We start from the raw sequence: 19765 nt of genomic DNA, 5'->3' as shown, positions 1-19765 counted from the left end.
GTGTCTCTGGACTAATGCTTTGTCTTTCACCACACCATGAGCATTCGCATTTCCTTTGTCCCATAACATCTGTTTCATTTAATCTCTCCTGCCATCTGCCCTAGCACACCTTCGATTTTGTTCTCTTCACCCACCCACCACTGCACCCCCGCCACCCCCACCCAAGTGACTCCCAAGTGTGATAGTCGATATTTAGGGCCTTCATGTTATGCTTGCAAGCATCCTCGAAGTGGAGCACTGGGCGCCCCATTGGCCCTGGCTACCTCACTATACAGAAGGTTCTTTGGTATACAGCCCTCTTCCATCCTGCAGACGTGTTCTAACCACCAACGCCACCTCTGTTTGATAAGTGTCAACATACTTGTGAGCTCTGCCTTTGAGAGGACTGCCACATTTGTGATTTTGTCCTGCTAGGATATACTTATAATACACCGCAGACAGTAAAGATGGAAATTATTGAGCTTTTCCTGGTAGCTGTAGGTTGCCCATGTTTCACAGCCATACTCCAAGGTGCTGAGAACCATGAGCTTGGTCATAAGCGTCAGCTTGGTATTATTCCATGCGCACTTCGCGAGTCAGCCAAAGGTGGTAGCTGCATTCCCTATGCGTGTATCGAGCTCTGCATCAAGGGACAGATTGTCTGTCACCATGGACCCAAGGTAGCAGAATTTGCTAACCACTCCCAGTGGGGTGTTATTTAGTGTGATCAGTGTAATGTCACTACACTAGTAATCCAGAGCCTCATCTAATCCCCTGGGGTCATGGCTTCAAACCCCACCATGGCAGCTGGTGGAATTTAAATTCAATTAATGTAGGAAAATCTGGAATTGAAAACTTGTTTCAGTAATGGTGCCATGAAACTAACATTGATTGCCATAAAAACACATCTGGTTCACTAATGTCCGTTAGGGAAGGAAATCTGTCATCCTTACATGATCTGACCTACATGTGACTCCAAACCCTCAGCAACATGGTTATTTCTTAGCTGCCCTCTGAAAAGGCCTAGCAAGCCACTCAGTTGTCAAGGGCTATTCGGGATGGCCAACAAATGCTTACCTTGCCAGTGACGTCCACAACCCAGGAAAGAATTTTAAAAAAGAGCCTAGAGTAGACTACTTCATATATTTATATTATATTCTTCTGTCCACTATTTTAGCACAGGTACAACACATTTATTTGAAATTAAAATAGCAAGCAAAGAAATGTCAAACAAGTGTGTTAAGAATTCATCGACTAACATCAGCAACAGTAATTTCTGGGCCATCTTTTAAATCAATAAAAGAAAGACTTGCATTTATATATCAACTTTCATAGCCACAGGATGTTTTAAAGCACTTTACAGCCAATGAAGTACCTTTGAAGTGTAGTTACTGTTGTAATGTCGAAATACAGCGGACAATTTTCACACAGCAAGCTCCCAGAAACAGCGACGTGATAATGACGAGATAATCTGCTTTTTGAGATGTTGACTGAGTGATAAATATTGACCAGAACTCTAGGGATAACTCCCCTTCTCTTCAAAATAGAGCCATGGGATCTTTTCTGTCCGTGAGAGGGCAAATAAGACCTCAGTTTAACATATCATCCGAAAGATGGCACCTCCGACAGTGCAGCACTCCCTCACTACTGCACTGGAATGTCAGATTAAGCCCTGAAGTGGGACTTGAGCCCATAACCTGCTAACTCAGAAATAAGAATGTGACCAATTGAGCTGCAGTTGTGTCAACTAATTCGCCTAATGATCAACTACTTCACCACTGGATCAGATTCAAACAACAAAGTAAACAGCACTAATTATTGGGTTAAGTATAATTTTACAATATTTGCATATTACCTCTTTGACCAGTTACTTTTAACATACCTATATCAAAGCAAAAGGCATTTCATCCTCCAGGTCCTATGTCACGCACAGATCCTTTTTACTGTTCTGCTATTGATTTGTGCCTCAAGTTTGGAGGTAGTGTAGTAATATCAAAGAGGTGATCCTGCCAGAACAAGCAAGAATCATCTCAAGAACCACATCGTGCTGCTTCTCTGGGGACAGCAATGTCGGTGCTGGTATATTGATGTCAGCTATAGCTCAATGGGCAGCACTTTTGCCTCTGTGTCAGTAGGTCATGGGTACAAGTTCCACTCTAGAGACCTATGCACAAAATTTGTGATTTTTTCTGACTGTGGGTAGACTTGAGTAGTAATAATCAATTAATCAATCCACAGTAATATTGTATCTACACTGCTGGTCTGCATAAACCTCCAGCTACCAGTGTAGGTCTTCCAAACAAATAAAGAAGAAAATAAAAACAAGAAATGCTGGAAATACTCAGCAGGTCTGGCAGCATCTGTGGAGAGAGAAGCAGAGTTAATATTTCAGGTCTGTGACCCTTCATCAGAACTAAATAAAGAAGAACTTGCAATTGTACAGTGCCTTTCACAACCACTGGATATCTCAAAGCCATTGAAGTGTTGTAATGTAGTTCACAACGAAAGTCAGAATTGCCTCTGGGTTTTGAGGGGCTGAATGGCCTACTCTTGATCCTATGTTAATGAATCTATGATCTTATTGTCCAACTGAATGGCAAAAGAGGCCTACCTATGTTCCAATTTGACTATACACTTCATGAAACCGTCTCTACTGTGATAGCTTTATAATGAAGGAGGCATGGGAGTCGGTGCCAAGGAAATTAGCTCATAGTTCTCTTCTGGCTTAAACCTGATGCATGACCTTTGTGATGACATTGCTGTTCTATTCCAAATTTATTGTCAGCAGGCTAATACAGTAGCTAATATTGTACATCATAATAAACAACAAAGATCGCAATCGAGCCTGCAGGATGGGAACTCAATGCCAGCTGGATGGAAACTCACTACATACACAGCATGCAAGTACCAGAGAGAGTTGACTTTGCAAGGTCAGTAATGATCCTTGCACAGACTGGATGATGCACAGGGAGTGAGTGCACTGTATGCATGGTATCTGGAGAGTTAGCAAGTCTTAAAGAGTTGCTGCTCATTTCTGCTATCAGTTCAATATGGAAACAATGAAGCAGGACTGGTCCTATTGAGAATACTGCTCCAGAGTTCTTACTTCAGGAGGTGCAGAAAAGAAAGTTTGCTCTTTTTGGAGTAAAAGGACATCTTTCCATTAGGTTCTGAGTAGATATGTAAATATGTTTTAAAAAAACAGGTAAACACAGTTTTCCGTCAGAAGGAAAGATAACTCAAAAAAATTGCCATGGTAAGAATATCCACAATTTGCCTATTCAATATATGGAGTTCACTTTCAACTTAGTGCTGCTTCATGAAGACATCATGCACAAGCATTTCCTATTCTGTTACAGCCATAGACTTGGCTGCATCTCCAAAAATATGCTTCTGTTGTGGCAGAAAAATCTTGCCAATTGAGAACATCAGGCCTGCTGCGAATGAAAGCTATTTGCCTGCTGCATGTTCATGGCTTCACATACTAAAGCACAGCCTTAGGTTGGGTAGTAGAAGACAATTTCATAAGAATGAAGCATCAAAATAAGCCACACTGAGCACACATGCGCCTCACAATATTGGAGAGAATAAACAGAATTTATTTAATTCCACTATGTCCTAAGAGTTCACTTGGGATGGAGATAAATGAGATAGAAACAGAAGAATAGATTGGTAATTGAAGTAGGGCAGAGGGGCTAGTATATGGGTTCAATTTATTATGCACCTGTAGACAGGACTATTTATGCTTTGGATGGAACAACATTTAAGTCAGTGCCTTATTGAAAAGAGCCTGCCTTAAAGCTCTTTCCATTTACAACTGCTATATATGCCAAGGCTGCATAAGATGCCCTTGCTCTCAGCTGACATGTCTTTAGTTTAGGTCTCAGTGTCCTTTTCTGTCAATACGCCTCCTCTAGCAGCTACTCAATGGCTATGTCTCATTATCTAACACATATTTATACAACAAACTACAATGATCTTTGAGATCTCACAGGCAATATAACAGTAGACCCCTTAAACTGTCCAAATGTAGGCCGGGATTTTATGCTTGTGACGGGGGTCTCGACATCCAGATGCAGAGAACCCCGCATCGCCTCTTCTGTGGAAGGCTTGCCAAATCTAGTACCAATTAGGCAATATACTGGACAGCAGCGGGCCTTCTATGGGATCAAGGACCCTGACAATGGAAGTCTCGCCTTCTGAGAACTGCCGGCCAATCAGAGGCCGACAGCTCTTCCACTGAATGGCGCCACTGCAGAGGTGGGGGCTGCTGCCAGAGGAGCACCCGAGGCCCAGGAGCGTCACCAGACCCAGGTCACAAGTAGGTCAGTGCGGGAGGGGTCTCGTGGGTTGGGGGCTGCGGGGGCTCATAGCCTTTGCTGTATCCAGTGCCTTCAGCTATTTTTTAATATCACATGGAGTGAATTGAATTTGCTGAAGACTGGCATCTGTGATTCTGCGGACCTCAACAGGAGGCCGAGATGGATCATCCACTTGGCACTTTTGGCTGACGATGGTTGCAAATATCTTTTGCACTGACGTGCTGGCTTCCCCCATTGTTGAGGATGGAGACATTTGTAGAGCCTCCTCCTCTGTTTAGTTGTTTAATTGTTCACCACCATTCATGACTGGATGTGACAGGACTGCAGAGCTTAGATCTGATCTGTTGTTTGTGGGATTGCTTAGCTCTGTTGTCACGCTCACACAAAACAAACTTAATGAACTATAAAATGAGCTTCTGAAATAATCCAGAAATGGACACTTTTCCTGTAAAACAAAATAGAATTGAGAGGTCAGGTGACCTTTTCACTCCTGCCGATACATGTAGAACTGCAAGAACCATGAACTAATCTTCATATCTGGATAAGTCTTTGAGAAGTCATCAAAATGCAAACAATCCTTTTTTGTGGTAATGGCTGCATTTCTCCAAGTGATTGGTTTAACAATATTTTTGCAGACTTTTCGACTCCAAGCATGAACTTCAGAAAATGGGTGTTAAAAGCTCTACTTTATGAAGATGGTATATGATAGACACCCGAACTCCCTTGTCTGACAATGGCCTAACCATCAGAAACTATTTATGAATTCAGTGGAAGAGAATCTCTGATCACATGACAAATCTAGGTTTCTGATAAGGAGTTTTAATAAAGGTATATTCAGGGCAGACAAAGACAGAGAGAAACATCTGTGTCATCGAAGAGAAAGGACACTGCCTAACATCACTAGCTTTAAGGCTACATGTAATCAGAGATGAGAGTTGGCTTTGAGCTCCCCAGCCAAGAAATTGTCCCAAGGTTTTGCCATAGAACTTTGACTGGAATATAACAAGAGAAATATGAAACAGTGCATCCATCCTCCCAAGTTTTTTCTTCAGTGAACAAGGAAAATATTACAGGCCTGCAACCATTTCAAGTCTCCACCCTGAAGAAAAGCAAGTGCAACAGAGAACTCTTAAAAAATTAATGATCTAAATGCATGTTACTTTATAATCTCTATCTCTTCTTGAGTGTGTGTGTGACTGTATGAGGGTGAGAGTGGGTGTAGTTACATACATTTTGGGTGTTGAATAATAAACATTTATCTTTTAAAACTTGTGAGAAAACCTGTCATTTGTCTGTTGAAAATTAAAGCACTCAAGGGTTAAAACTTTTTTAAAAAACATGCTGTCTTCAGTCAGTCGAGAGGTGGAAAAGGAGGAGCCATCCTTATCATCTCTCACCTGTCCATAACACTATTACAACCTGCTTCTGCTGCTTAGCACACATGTAGTCCTGTGTTGTAGCTTCACCGGATTGGTACCTTATTTTTAGGTGTGCCAGGTGCTCCTCCTGGCACGCTCTCCTGCACTTCTCATTGAACCAATGCACTCTTCATTGAAACAGGGTTGATCCCATGGCTTGATGGTAATGGTAGAGTGAGTGATATGCCAGGTCATGAGGTTACAGATTGTGCCTGAATACAATTCTGCTGCTGCTGATAGTCCACAGCGCCTCATGGATGTCCAGTTTTGAGCTGCTAGATTTATTCTGAATCTATCCCATTTAGTACGGTGGTAATATCCACATTATAGATGGTATCCATAGTGTGAAGTTTGTACTTTGTCTTCACAAGGACTGTACCAATACTGTCATGGCAGATGCATCTGTTGATTGGCAAGGGCGATGTCAAGCAGTTTTTACCTCTTGTTGGTTTCCTCACTTGTGCCGCAGACCCAGTCTGGCAGCTATGTCCTTTAGGACTTGGCGAGCAGTGATGCTAACAAGTCACTCTGGTGTTGGGCATTGATGCCCCCTACCCAGAGTACATTCTGTGCCCTTGCTATCTCAGTGCTTCTTCCAAGTGGTGTTCAAAATGGAGAAGTACAGATTCATCAGCTGAGTAAGCCCAGTAGGTGGTAATCAGGAGGAGATTTCCTTGCCCAGTGTTTGACCTGATGCCATGAGACTTCATGGGGTCCAGAGTCAATGTTGAGGAGTACCTGGGTAACTCCCTCCCAACTTTCTACCATCTTTGGCAATGGTGATGAAGGTGTCCAGGTCTGTAAGGTGTGATTCGTTGAATATGACTATATCAGGCTGATGCTTGACTAGGTTTGTGCAACAGCTTTCTCAATTTTGACACCAGTCCCCCGATGTTTGTGAGCAGGACTTTGCAGGTGTGCCATTGTAATTTCTGGTGCCTAGGTCAATGCAAGTGGTCCATTGGTTTTATTCTTATTTGACTTTTCTGTCGCAGTTTGGTACAACTGAATGGCTAGCCAGGCTAGTTCAGAGGGCAATTAAGCACATTGCTGTGGATCTGGAGTCATATGTAGGCCAGACCAGGTAAGGATGGCAGATTTCCTTCATGAAAGGGCATTATTTAACCAGATGGGTTTTTACAGCAATCTGGTAGGTTGATAGATGCCTTTACTGAGAGTAGCTTTTAATTCCAAATTTATTAATTAATTGAATTTAAATTCCACTGGCTGCCATGGTGGGATTTGAACTTATGCCCCCAGAGCATTAGTTGGGGCCTTTGGATTAAAAGTCCAGTAACATTACCACTATGTCACTGTCCCTTTGTGGAGGGCAATGGGGGCGATGGATGTGCTGTTTAATTTAAAGCAGAGGCAACTAATGAAGTTCAGCTGCCTCAGATGTGTCTCATCGAGGATATTGTTGCAGATGCAGGAGCTAAATGTTATATTGGAGATTGACATGAGACTGGATAGGGAAGTGAGCCTGCTGGCATCACTGTGGCACCTGGATTTTTTTATTCGTTCATGGGATGTTGGCATCACTGGCTAGGCCAGCATTTATTGCCCATCCTTAATTGCCATTGAGAACTTGGTGGTGAGCTGGTGGTTGGTAGGGGAAGGCCTGGTGAATGTTCAAGGCCCAGCTGACGGAGGTCAGATGGAAACAGGTGACTCTGACATTGGACATAGCAGTCAGGATGTGTGGCACCTGATGTACCCTCCTGGACAGCAGGAGGCCAGAGAAACACAGCGGAGGGGAAGTGGGGGGGGGGTGGTGGTTGGGGCTGCTGCAAGGGGAGGAAGGTGCTACTGCAGACATCAGGTGCACAGCCCAAGAGTCAGCTACCTGCAAATGACAGTGTGCCAGTGCTGTAGGAGGCACGCAGATGAACTCAGTACTGTCTGCTCTGATCTACAATGACCTGAGGCCTCATGGCCCCCAATGTAGTCCCCTATCTGCAGTCATCAAGGTCTCAGCTGCTAACTTCTATGCAACCGGGTCATTCTAGGGATCAGCTGTGGACCTAGGTGGCATCTTGCAGTTGGCATCTCATTAGCTCATCAGGCGGGTTACGGATGCCCTTTTCAGGAGGGCAGGAACTACACTCACTTTGACACAGATGGGCCTATGCAGGCTCAGAGAGCATTGGGTTCAGCTTCCATCACTTGAAGTCAAGAAAAGAACATCAGCACTCCCTGCAGTTTCTTACAACTTGAAATGACTGTGGATGTCACGCAGGCCCCCACCTGCCAAGAATGAGGCATATTAATTTTGTCATATGAACATTGATTTGAAAACTGTTGCTGAAGTGAAGAAAGGACTTGTTTTAAAAAATCACCAGGCCTTTGGCTGGAAAGATTATTAACAGACAGTGCTTGTGGAGATCAAGGGGTTACTTCCCATATCCAATATAACCCACAATGGACTTTGAGCACGAGACATTGAAGGTGACGGAGCTCAAATTTCAGGATGACGGCTGGGATGGCCGAATCCGCAAACAGATGTGGTCAGACCAGCTGGTCACGTGACTAGCCTGCTTGGCAACCTGGTTTTTCTGAATCGTACAAACAGTTTGAACTGAGAAAGACTGTTTGCTCTTGGAGTGAGAAGACATCGCCTGTCTGCTCCCATCTCTTTCTCACAAGCCTCTGGAACCACTGAGGACACATGAACTTCAAGAGAGAAAAGTCTCCTACATCGAACAAGGTTTAACAAGAATACTGGACCCCAATGAAAAGCACGACCACCTACAAAGACTTTACTGCAAACTCAAAGGACAGTAAAATAGAAACCATCTATTGCCTCAAACTTTTCCCCTTTTTTGTTCTACTTTTCTGACTTTATCTGCATATGTGTATCACATATGCGTGCTAACGTGGGCACGTCGCGTATCCATAGGTGTTAACCGAATTAGAGTTTAAGTTTAATAAATTTCAAGCTTTTTTCTTTAAACCTAAGAAAACCTGTTTGGCTAGTTTCTTTGTTTTATAATTGGAAGTTAGTGAACAAGGATTCACTAAGGGGGAGCTAAAAAGACGGTGTGTTTAAAATTAAACCCTGTTACAATAAGACCAGGTGAAGGCTGAGAGGGAACCCAGACCCCTTTCTCACCTGGTTGTAACAGTGGAAAACACCAGACACCTGTAGAATAGTACCAACAACCAGAAGAGATCAACCAGCACCTAACCTGTAAGTAGTTGATGACCCCTTTAAATAGCGCTGATTGGGAGGTCTTCCTGCAACTTAAAGTGTGTTCAGCAACTTTAAACAAATCTTTTGAACCAGGACTAAGCAGACAGGTTTTTCTTTAATGCCTGCTGCACTCCCTCAGATAAGTACTCGGATACAGTCAGTAGCAAGTAGGACATTGGGTGAGACAGTATTAGCAAATAACCAATTGTGCTTTCAGCTGATGCTGGGAGGATCTTGTGCAGCTGACATGCTCAAGGGCTAAGTGGGGGCAGGGGGGAGAAAGAGTTCTGAGCAAAACAGTGTTGGCATGAGAAATATTTTTGACATTACTATTTGATTAGTATCCACAGTCACTTTAGCAGAGATCTATAAAATACCAGTGGCATAGAAAGCGAATGAAGAGACCACCTTTGTATAATTCTTGCCTGCATATACTCTCTAAACCCTTGTATCCCTTCTAAATCTCTGAAGAAAGCATATCGACTAATCAATGCATCTTATTTATTCTCTGTGAGTTGGTGGTATGTGTGCATTTTGTGACTTTTTTGTAAAAATGAACTGATATAAACATCATTGTTTATGCTTCTGTCTCATGAATCAAAAAAAATGTGAATTGAATAGATCAAAATATTTAGACACAGCTAGTCATAATGGACCACATTTTCAACTTGATAGAGTGTTACAATTTGGATCAATTTTAAATTTAGTTTGGCTCCCAACACTAGCTCAAATATAGGGTTTTCATTAGTTGTGGTATCCAGGGTAGTTAGTTGCATGAAGTAGATATTCTTTGAAATAAAGGAACAATTTAAATTACTGTAGATCATAGGATCATAGAAACTTACAGCAAAGAAGGGAGCCATTCAGCCCATCAGGCCTGTGGTAGCTCTTTGAAAAATAGTCATATATAATCCCACATCCCCACTTTTTGTCCTTCACCCAGTAAGATCCTCATCTTCAAGTACCTGTCCTTCTAAAATTACTTACAAATCAGCTTTCACCAGCTTTTCAGCTGGTGTGTTGTTCCAATCAGGTGAGGAGGGGTTGAAGGGCTCCCTGCTTGACCCTCTCTTTGTTTGACTGCAACAGGGTTTATTTATTTCTTTTTAAAGAGTCCCATGATGGCTCAGTGTGTATTTTCTCTTGCAACTTAATTAGTTCATGTCTAGGAATTCCCTTCTTTAAATCAATCCCGTTATTCAAGTGATTACCTTTGAATGTTTTTGTCTCCACCAGTTTAATGTCCCAAGTATTTGTCTTTAAATGTCTTGCAAATGGGGACTGGCCAGGTGATGCACTCCAAACTTCCCAAGTCATTGTTCTGGAGGGGGCTGGCCAGACAATTCGACTCCCTCTTGATACATTGGACTGTAGGGGAATTTGATGCAAATTTCAGTGGCCATTTTAGCTGTTAGCAGTCACCCTTTTTAAAATTTTTATTCAGGTTTCCAGCTGATGGATTAAAAAATCATCATTTGGTATTTCAAGATGAGAGATTTTGATCAAGTAGATAGAGAAAATGTTTTCCCTCTGACGAGTGGGTTAACAACACTTCAACTTTCACACACACACACACGCGCGAGGTTCACACACACACACACGCGCGCGAGGTTCACACACACACACACACGCGAGGTTCTCACACACACACACGCGAGGTTCTCACACACACACACGCGCGAGGTTCACACACACACACACACACACACACACACACACACGCGAGGTTCTCACACACATACACACACACATGCACACAAATAGGTTACAGAGTGGGGATGGATAGATTGGTTTGATTAGAGTCCGGAACAATACAAAGATTCTACTCTATCAAAACCTTCCATCATCTTGAAAACTTATATTAGGCCACCTCTTAGCCATCCCTGGTATCATCCTTATAAACCTTCTCTGCACGATTTCTAAGGCCTTTACATCTTTCCTGAACTGTGGTGCCCAGAATTGTGCACAATACTCCACCAGAGGCCTAACCAGTGATTTGTAAATTTCCAGCATGATCTCTTTACATTTATACTCTATTTCCCTATTTATAAACTCAAGTAACCCATATGCTTTTTCAACCACCTCCTCAACCTGCCCTGCATATGGATACCAAGGTCTCCATGCTCAGCTATGCTTTTCAAAATCATGGCATTTATAGTGTACTGTCTTTCCATATTAGTCCTCTCAAAGTGCTTCAGTCACTTCACACATCTCCGCATTGAACTCCATCTGGCTTGCTTCTGCTCATGTCACCATCCTGTCTATGTGACCCTGAAGCCTATAAATATCCTCATCACTATCCCCTAGTTTGGCAACTTTTGTCTTAACTGCAAACTTTATAATGCTGCTCCGTATGCTTGAGTCCAGGCCATTCAGTCTGAAAATCATCATTCACCAGCACTACCCTTTGCTTCTTCTCACTAAGTCAATTTTGTATTCACAATGCCATGTCCCGCTTAATTCCATGTGTTTCCATCTTCTGAATAAATCTCCTATGTGACACTTTGTCGAATGCTTTCTGAGGGCCCATATATACATCTACTGCACTACTTTGGCCAACCTTCTTTGTTACATCATCAAAGGATTTAATCAAGTTATGAGTTTTTTTTTATTTGTTCATGGGATGTGGGTGTCACAGGCTAAGCCAGCATTTATTACCCACCCCTAATTGCCCTTGAGAAGATGGTGGTGAGCTGCCTTCTTGAACCGCTGCAGTCCACCCTACAGTGCTGTTAGGAAGGGAGTTCCAGGAATTTGACCCTGCGACAGTGAAGGAATGACGATATAGTTCCAAGTCAGGATGTTGTGTGACCTGGAGGAGAACTTTCAGGTGGTAGAGTTCCCATGCAATTTGCTGCCCTTGTCCTTCTAGGTGCTAGAGGTAACAGGTTTAGAAGGTGCTATCGAAGGAGCATTGGTGAGTTGCTGCAATGCAGCAGTGCATCATGTAGATGGTACACACTGCTGCCACTGTGCTTCGGTGGTGAAGGGAGTGAATGTTGAAGGTGATGGGGAGCCAATCAAGCGGGCTGCTTTATTCTGGATGGCAAGTGTGGCACGAATGTCACTTGCAATTTATCAGCCCAAGCCGAGCTGTTGTCCAGGTCTTGCTGCATCTGGGCTGCTTCAGTACCTGAGGAGTCTCAAATGGTACTGAACATTGTGCAATCATCAGGGTATTTCCCCACTTTTTTTTTTATTCATTCATGGGGATGTGGGCGTCACTGGCCATGCCAGCATTTATTGCCCATCCCTAATTGCCCTTGAGAAGCAGGTGGTGAGCTGCCTTCTTGAACCGCTGCAGTCCATTTGGGGTACGTATACCCACAGTGCTGTTAGGAAGGGAGTTCCAGGATTTTGACCCAGCGACAGTGAAGGAACGGCGATATAGTTCCAAGTCAGGATGCTGTGTGACTTGGAGGGGAACTTGCAGGTGGTGGTGTTCCCATGCATTTGCTGCCCTTGTCCTTCTGGTTGGTAGAGATTGCGGGCTTGGAAGGTGCTGTCTAAGGAGCCTTGGTGCATTGCTGCAGTGCATCTTGTAGATGGTACACACTGCTGCCACTGTGCGTCGGTGGTGGAGGGAGTGAATGTTTGTAGGTGGGGTGCCAATCAAGCGGGCTGCTTTGTCCTGGATGGTGTTAAGCTTCTTGAGTGTTGTTGGAGCTGTACCCATCCAGGCAAGTGGAGAGTATTCCATCACACTCCTGACTTATGCCTTGTAGATGGTGGACAGGCTTTGGGGAGTCAGGAGGTGAGTTACTCGCCTCAGGATTCCTAGCCTCTGACCTTATGATGGAGGGAAGATCATTGATGAAGCAGCTGAAGATATTTCGGCCTAGGACACTACACTGAGGAACTCCTGCAGTGATATCCTAAGACTGAGATGTTTGACCTCCAACAACCACAACAATCTTCCTTTGTGCTGAGTATGACTCCAACCAGCAGAGAGTTTTCCCCCAATTCCCATTGACTCCAGTTTTGCTAGGGTTCCTTGATGCCATACTCAAATGCTGCCTTGATGTCAAAGGCAGTCACTCTCACCTCATCTTTGGAGTTCAGCTCTTTTGTCCATGTTTGGACAAAGGTTGTAATGAAGTTAGGAGCTGAGTGGCCCTGGCGGAACCCAAACTGAGCGTCAGTGAGCAGGTAATTGCTGAGCAAGTGCCACTTGATAGCACTTTCGATGACCCTTTCCATCACTTTACTGATGATCGAGAGTATACTGATGCAGTAATTGGCTGGGTTGGATTTATCCTACTTTTTGTGTACAGGACATACTTGGGCAATTTTTCACACTGCCAGGTAGATGCCAGTGTTGTAGCTATACTGGAACAGCTTGGCTAGGCCCGCGGCTAGTTCTGGAGCACAGGTCTTCAGTATTATTGCTGGAATGTTGTCAGGGCCCATAGCCTTTGCAGTATCCAGTGCCTTCAGCTGTTTCTTGATATCACGTGGAGTGAATCGGACTGGCTGAAGACTGGCATCTGTGATGCTGGGGACCTCAGGAGCAGGCCGAGATAAATCATTCACTCAGCACTTCTTGCTGAAGATAGATGCAAATGCTTCAGCTTTGTCTTTTTCACTGATGTGCTGGCCTCCCCATTGTTAAGAATGGGGATATTGTGGATCCTCCTCCTCTTGTTAGTTGTTTAATTGTCCACCACCATTCACGACTCAATGTGGCAGGACTGCAGACCTTCGATCTGATCCATTGGTTGTGGGATCGTTTATCCCTGTCTATTGCATATTGCTTCCACTGTGTAGCATGCAGGTAATCCTGTGTTGTAGCTTCAATAGGCTGACACCTCGTTTTTAGGTATGCCTGGTGCTGCTCCTGGTATGCCCTCCTGCACTCTTTATTGAACCAGGGTTGGTCTCCTGGCTTGATGGTAATGGTAGAGTGGGGAATATGCCAGCCCAGGAGGTTGCAGATTGTGGTTGAATACAATTCTGCTGCTGCTGATGGCCCAGAGCACCTCATAGATGCCCAGTTTTGAGTTGCTATATCTGTTCGAAATCTATCCCATTTTGCATGGTGGTAGTACCACACAATATGATGGTGGGTATCCTCAATGTGAAGATGGGACTTTGTCTCCACAAGGACTGTGCGGTGGTTACTCCTACCAATACTGTCATGGACAGATGCATCTGTGACAGGTAGATTGTTGAGGACAAGGTCAAATAGGTCTTTCCCTCTTGTTGGTTCCCTCACCAACTGCCCAGACCCAGCTATGTCCTTCAGGACTCGGCCAGCTCGGTCAGTAATGTTGCTATCAAGCCACTTTTGGTGATGGACATTGAAGTCCCCCACCTAGAATACATTCTGTGCCCCTGCTACCCTTACTGCTTCTTCCAATTGGTGTTCAACATGGAGAAGCACTGATTCATCAGCCGAGGTGGGGGGGGGTGGGGGGGTGGGGAGGTTGGGGGGGGGGGGTTGAGGTGTGGTAGGTGGTAATCAGCAGGAGATTTCCTTGCCCATGTTTGACCTGATGACATGAGACTTAATGGGGTCCAGAGTCCATGTTGAGGACTCCCAGGGCAACTCTCCCCTGACTGTATACCACTGTACCTCTGGTGGGTCTGTCCTGCTGGTGGGACAGATACTCTAAATGATGCTATAAATCATGTTATCAAGGATACTCCACAGGAATGGCTCCTGGGGCACACAAGATGAAAATTACATCCTCATGTACGTTTTGTGGTTGTTGTATCATTGTCATCTGTAAATATGTTTGCTGAGGCATCCATATAATTTGATGATGGAGAAGGTATGATTCACTGACATACTGGCCATTGTGTAGACACATTTTAGCAGTTGTTCACCTGTTATAGTGCCAGACCAAAGTACATTAATATCTGGCCAAATGCACATACAGTTAATCAATATCAATATTATATTGAAGATCCTATGGCACTGTCTAAAAATAAAAGTAGCAAATTCTTTTGCTTTCGCCAGATTAACCAGGCATTTATCTTCTGATCGTTTGTGGGACGTTTCTTGCATAGACTGGCTGCCACATTTGCCTACATAACAATAGTCACCTCATCCCAAAGTAATTCAGAATATATTTTGAGAGTTTGATCATGAAAGGTATTGTGTAAGCATATATGTGTTATTTGTGTCAACAGTTGGTATTCTGAACTTAGAATCATCTTTAGATTCTTATGGAGTAATACAGCTCAGTGAAACAAAATATCACAGTTTTATCACTAAGCTATTTGTTTCTCCTCTCAGTGGATCTCTAGGTAATGTGATGAGTACTGCAGCTTCCGTAGAGTATACTTGCCAATTGGGCAAGTTCACATATGAATTGCTTAATGCACTCATACTCCATTCCTCCATGGATTATTTCTGTTCAGGCATTCACCTGTTTATTTTAAGTAGGGTTATTCACACCACTGCAACTTTCAATTTCCTCACTTGCACTGGATCTTAAAAGTAGCAAATACACAGCCTCAAGGTTATATGAGCTGTGGCTGACATTTTTTGTGAGGTACGTTATGAGTTTCATATGTGGAGGTTTACACTTCAAATGCTAAAGCATTGATTTGCTACAAGTCCTCAGAGAAATGGGTTTGTCTGTTCAGAAATTTTATACACATCATGGTGAAAATGCTTCCAGACTGCAGTGCTGTATTACAGAACATGTATTTTTCTTAAGTAACATGTAGGAGTCAAAGGATGGGCTGTTTTATTGCAAAGTTTTCAACTTAAGTTTCACATGTACCTAATAACATTCTTGCTCTGTGTATTTCAGTTGTTATAACATTGGATGCTTTATGTTCTTCTGCCTCAATGAATATGTTCTTACCAATGTTAGTGATTTTTACTTTGGTGTTTTGCTAAGCAATTCTGTAGCATTCTGGGACTACATTAGAAACTGCAATTACAGAATTTAATACCTGCTTCTCACACAAATTGTCAGACACCTAGTGCTAAACTTGCATGAAGTAGTCGCTCCACATTTCAACAAAATGCACCATCTGTGCACCTTCCATGCAGTGGCATTTCACACATCTCTTCCTACTTTGCAGGTCGGATTTTGTGATGGAGGCGGGGCTTCTGGCGCCGGGAACCTCGCTGCGACCCTTTCACACCCCCCTCCCCTCCCTCAAAGCGATCCTCCGGCCTTTTAACCGCCATGTTTCACAAGCCGGGATCCCTGTCCCTTTAAAGACGGGAATCCCGCCTCCATGAGCTGCCATCCAATCAGAGGGCCAGCAACTCAGCACCATCAGGAGCATTGACCACTGCCAGTACTGCAGAGGCCTCAGACCCAGGCCCAGCGCTGGAGACCCAGAACAGAGATAGGTGAGGCAGGGTCACCAGTCTGGAAGGCCTCGGCTAGGGGGGGCGGCAGGGTAGTCCCAGGGGAGGGAGGGAGGTTCAGGGGGATAAAATGTTTCCCGATGGGAGTCTTCTGTGGGCCACCAATTGCCCATGAAGGAGGGACCACTCCCCCAAGCCTACAGGGAGGCACCTCGTGTTACAAGGCATCCTCCCCGGGTGGTGGAGGCACTCCCCGCTGCTCATAAGATCCAAGTGGCAGTGGGAAGAGGCCCTTAATTGGCCATTAATAGGCCACTTAATGGCCTTAATTGACCTCTGGGTGGGAAGGCCATTGTCGGGCCTATCCTTCCCCCTGGAAGATCGCTTGGCAACAGGGAGACGATGGGCCCTCTGCCTAGCCATGCCCCCTCATCACCCGTAGCGATACTCCGTGCCACCCCCACCTCCAACCCCGCCTCAGGGGGCCACACAAAATCCTTAATGTTCTTATCAAGGAAAATGGTACTTCATGGTGGGTTAAGCTTATCACCTCTAGCCCTGGTGTATAAAACAAAATACAAGGGAGTGCTATTTGAGTCAGTGTTTTCACAGTCAGAAAAACAAGAAATGAAAAACTTACCCCATCAAGCATCATTGATATTTTAGATATTAACAGGTTAATGATGGACTAACTGGTATGGTGTAAATAGTTGCTGGGAGGTGGAGAGAGAGCCGGGGAGCTTGCCAGCAGCTGGAAAACTCAGAAGTATTGGGAAGACAGAAGTTCTGATGAACTTAAGGGCAAGATCTCATTCGAACCTTTTTACTCCATTTCCTACTGGCAGCCAACCAGATTGGGAGGCTGACGGGCAGGAAAACCTGCGATGTAAGGCAGCAGCTGGAGATCGCTGGGGATGATCCCCAACAATCGAGATGATCAGAGGTTGGTGGTTGGGGCATGGCAGAAAGGTGGGAGGGAGATTGGATCGTGGGAGGAGAGTAGAGGGTGAGATTGTGGGTGAGGAAGACATTGGATCGCAGGAGGGAAAAATTGTGGCAGGTTTGTTTGAGGGACTGGGTGGTGGAAGGGTGATTGTGGTTGGAGGAAATCACTCCTGCTCAGTCTGATCCACAAGCAGTGCTGGAGAAACACTTAGCTGCTGAGTCCGACCGCTCCCACCGCCTTTTAGCTGATGGGTTTCCTAAGCCCCGGGAAACCAATGCTGGAGGCATTAGTTACACATTTCTGACAGAAGTCTGAGGCATAGAGCTGCATTTAAATATGAGAATTACAGACTCACCTCTCCAGGGTGGGTTTTTCAGCTGATCCAAATTCCATCCTGGTTAAACTGTAAGTAGGCTCGTTTGTGGCGGGTTGGGTTTGGGTTTCCCTTCTTTAATAATTCAATCCCCTCCTGTCCTGCCCTTCCTGTGCAGAAGAGTTGGGGGTGGCGAGGGAGTGGGGGGAGAGGGTTATTCTATATTCCCTATTTCTCTCTAACCCTTGGGTTTGAATAATGCCCAGGCTGGCAGAATGAAAGTCTTCTCTGTCAGATGCATTTCTGAAGACAGATCCAAGTGGGAATGAAAATGGGTTTACAGGGCTATTTTTATGACATTAGGCATATTGAAGTTTTGTATGATTTTTTCAATACTTCAAACATGTAATCAATCATTTGCCATGGATAGTGGCCATTCTTACTACAGAGAAATAGTGCACTAAATTATTGCAAAATGTAACCCCAAACAATACCTGAACACACGTGCTGAGCCAAAGACATTGAAAGAGGTTACGCATAAGATACTGGAGGCCCTATCCATAATTATAGAATCATAGAATAGAATAGTTACAGTACAGAGGAGGCTATTTGGCCCATTTTGTCCATGCCGGCTCCCTGCAAGAGCAATTTAGCTCGACCCACTCCCCTGCCCTTTCCGCGTAACCCTGCAATTTTCTTTCCTCTTCAGGTGCTTATCCAATTCCCTTTTGAAAGCCAAGATTGAATCTGCTTCCACCACATGCTCAGACAGTGTATTCCAGATCCTAAACATCTAGGGCTGAAATTTATACACCCGCCGCCAAAATCAGCAGTGGGCGAAAACAATGGCGGTCCGCATATGCGGGCCGCACGTCGCTGAGATGCCACCATATTAAGCGCAACGGCTCACTTAAATAGACGGGGTGAACTGCCCCCCCCCCACCCCCGATGACATGGAGGAAGCGGGCTGTCCGTCCCCGGCAATGGTGTCAGCTGCCTGTGCGCAGGTGCTGACGCCATTTTAAAAGGGCTTCCTGCCTTGCCGTTCAATTTAAATATTAAAGACACGTTGACATAATAAAATTAAATACATTTTCTTGCCCCTCTCCCACCCCCCCCAATAACCATAGAATTAATTACTTGCCCTCTCCCCCCCGAAACACTTACCTGTCCACCTGACCTCCCTCCGCCAAAGTGCATAAACTTTACACTATAACCCTTCCCACCATCCTCTACACCAATGATATGACTTTGACTCTGCTCTCCCCCGCCCCCCACACTGAGAAACGTACCTCCTCGCTCCGCCCCACCAGTGTTCCGCCTCGGTTCCCCGGATGGGGATCCAAAGGCACGGGAGTGCCGGCCACCGACACAAAGATCGCACGGGACAGACGGCAAGTACATAAATGCACTTAATTCATTTATTTAAATATTTAAATGGTCGTTCCGTTGCCGAGCGGCAGGCGGGCCGCCACGAGGCTTTGCCGCCACCGGCAATATCGGGCCAGGACCTCCTGGCGTTGGGGTGCATGGCAGGCCTCTCCTGGAGGCATTTTCTGGCTCTCCCCGCCACGACCCCTGACATTGGGGGTGGGGGGGGGTCTGTAAAATTCAGCCCCTAGTTTTGGAAACAGGAATTGTGCAAATAATATTTTCCTGTTCAGCAAAGGGGAAAGGGATCACGCAAAATAAAAGGAAAATATGCATGCATACAGCACCTTTCATAATCTCAGAGTGTCCCAAACACTTTACAGCTAATGAAGTACTTGGGAAGTGCAATCACTGCTGTAGTATAGCAAATACGAAAGCAGATTTGTGCACAGCAAGCTCCCACAAACCACAATGTAATGATGACCAGATAATCTGTTTCCATAATATTAGTTGAGCTATAAATATTGGCAAGGACATCAGGAGAACTTTCTTACAAAAGCAAAATACTGCGGATGCTGGAAATCGGAAACAAAAACAGAAAATGCTGGAAATGCTCAGCAGGTCCGGCAGCATTTGTGAAGAGAAAAGCAAAGTTAACATTCTCTTGTTGAGTTCAAAATAGTGACATGTTTGCTTGTGGTGTTACATGCTGCCGTGGAGTTATAAACACTAATACATGCCTTTGTCACCACTAGACTTGGTTATTCCAACACACTCCTGGCTGGCCTGCACATTCTACCTTCCGTAAACTTGAGGTCATTCAAAAATCTGCAACCCGTGTCCTAACCTGCACCAAGTCCTGTTCACCCATCACTCCTGTGCTTGCTAACTTACATTGGATCTCGGCTAAGAAATGCCTCGATTTTTAAAATTCCCATCCTTGTTGT

Source organism: Heterodontus francisci, chromosome 9 (genome assembly GCF_036365525.1).
Source record: "Heterodontus francisci isolate sHetFra1 chromosome 9, sHetFra1.hap1, whole genome shotgun sequence".
NCBI classification, from domain to species: domain Eukaryota; kingdom Metazoa; phylum Chordata; class Chondrichthyes; order Heterodontiformes; family Heterodontidae; genus Heterodontus; species Heterodontus francisci.
This window is presented reverse-complemented; position numbering follows the sequence as displayed.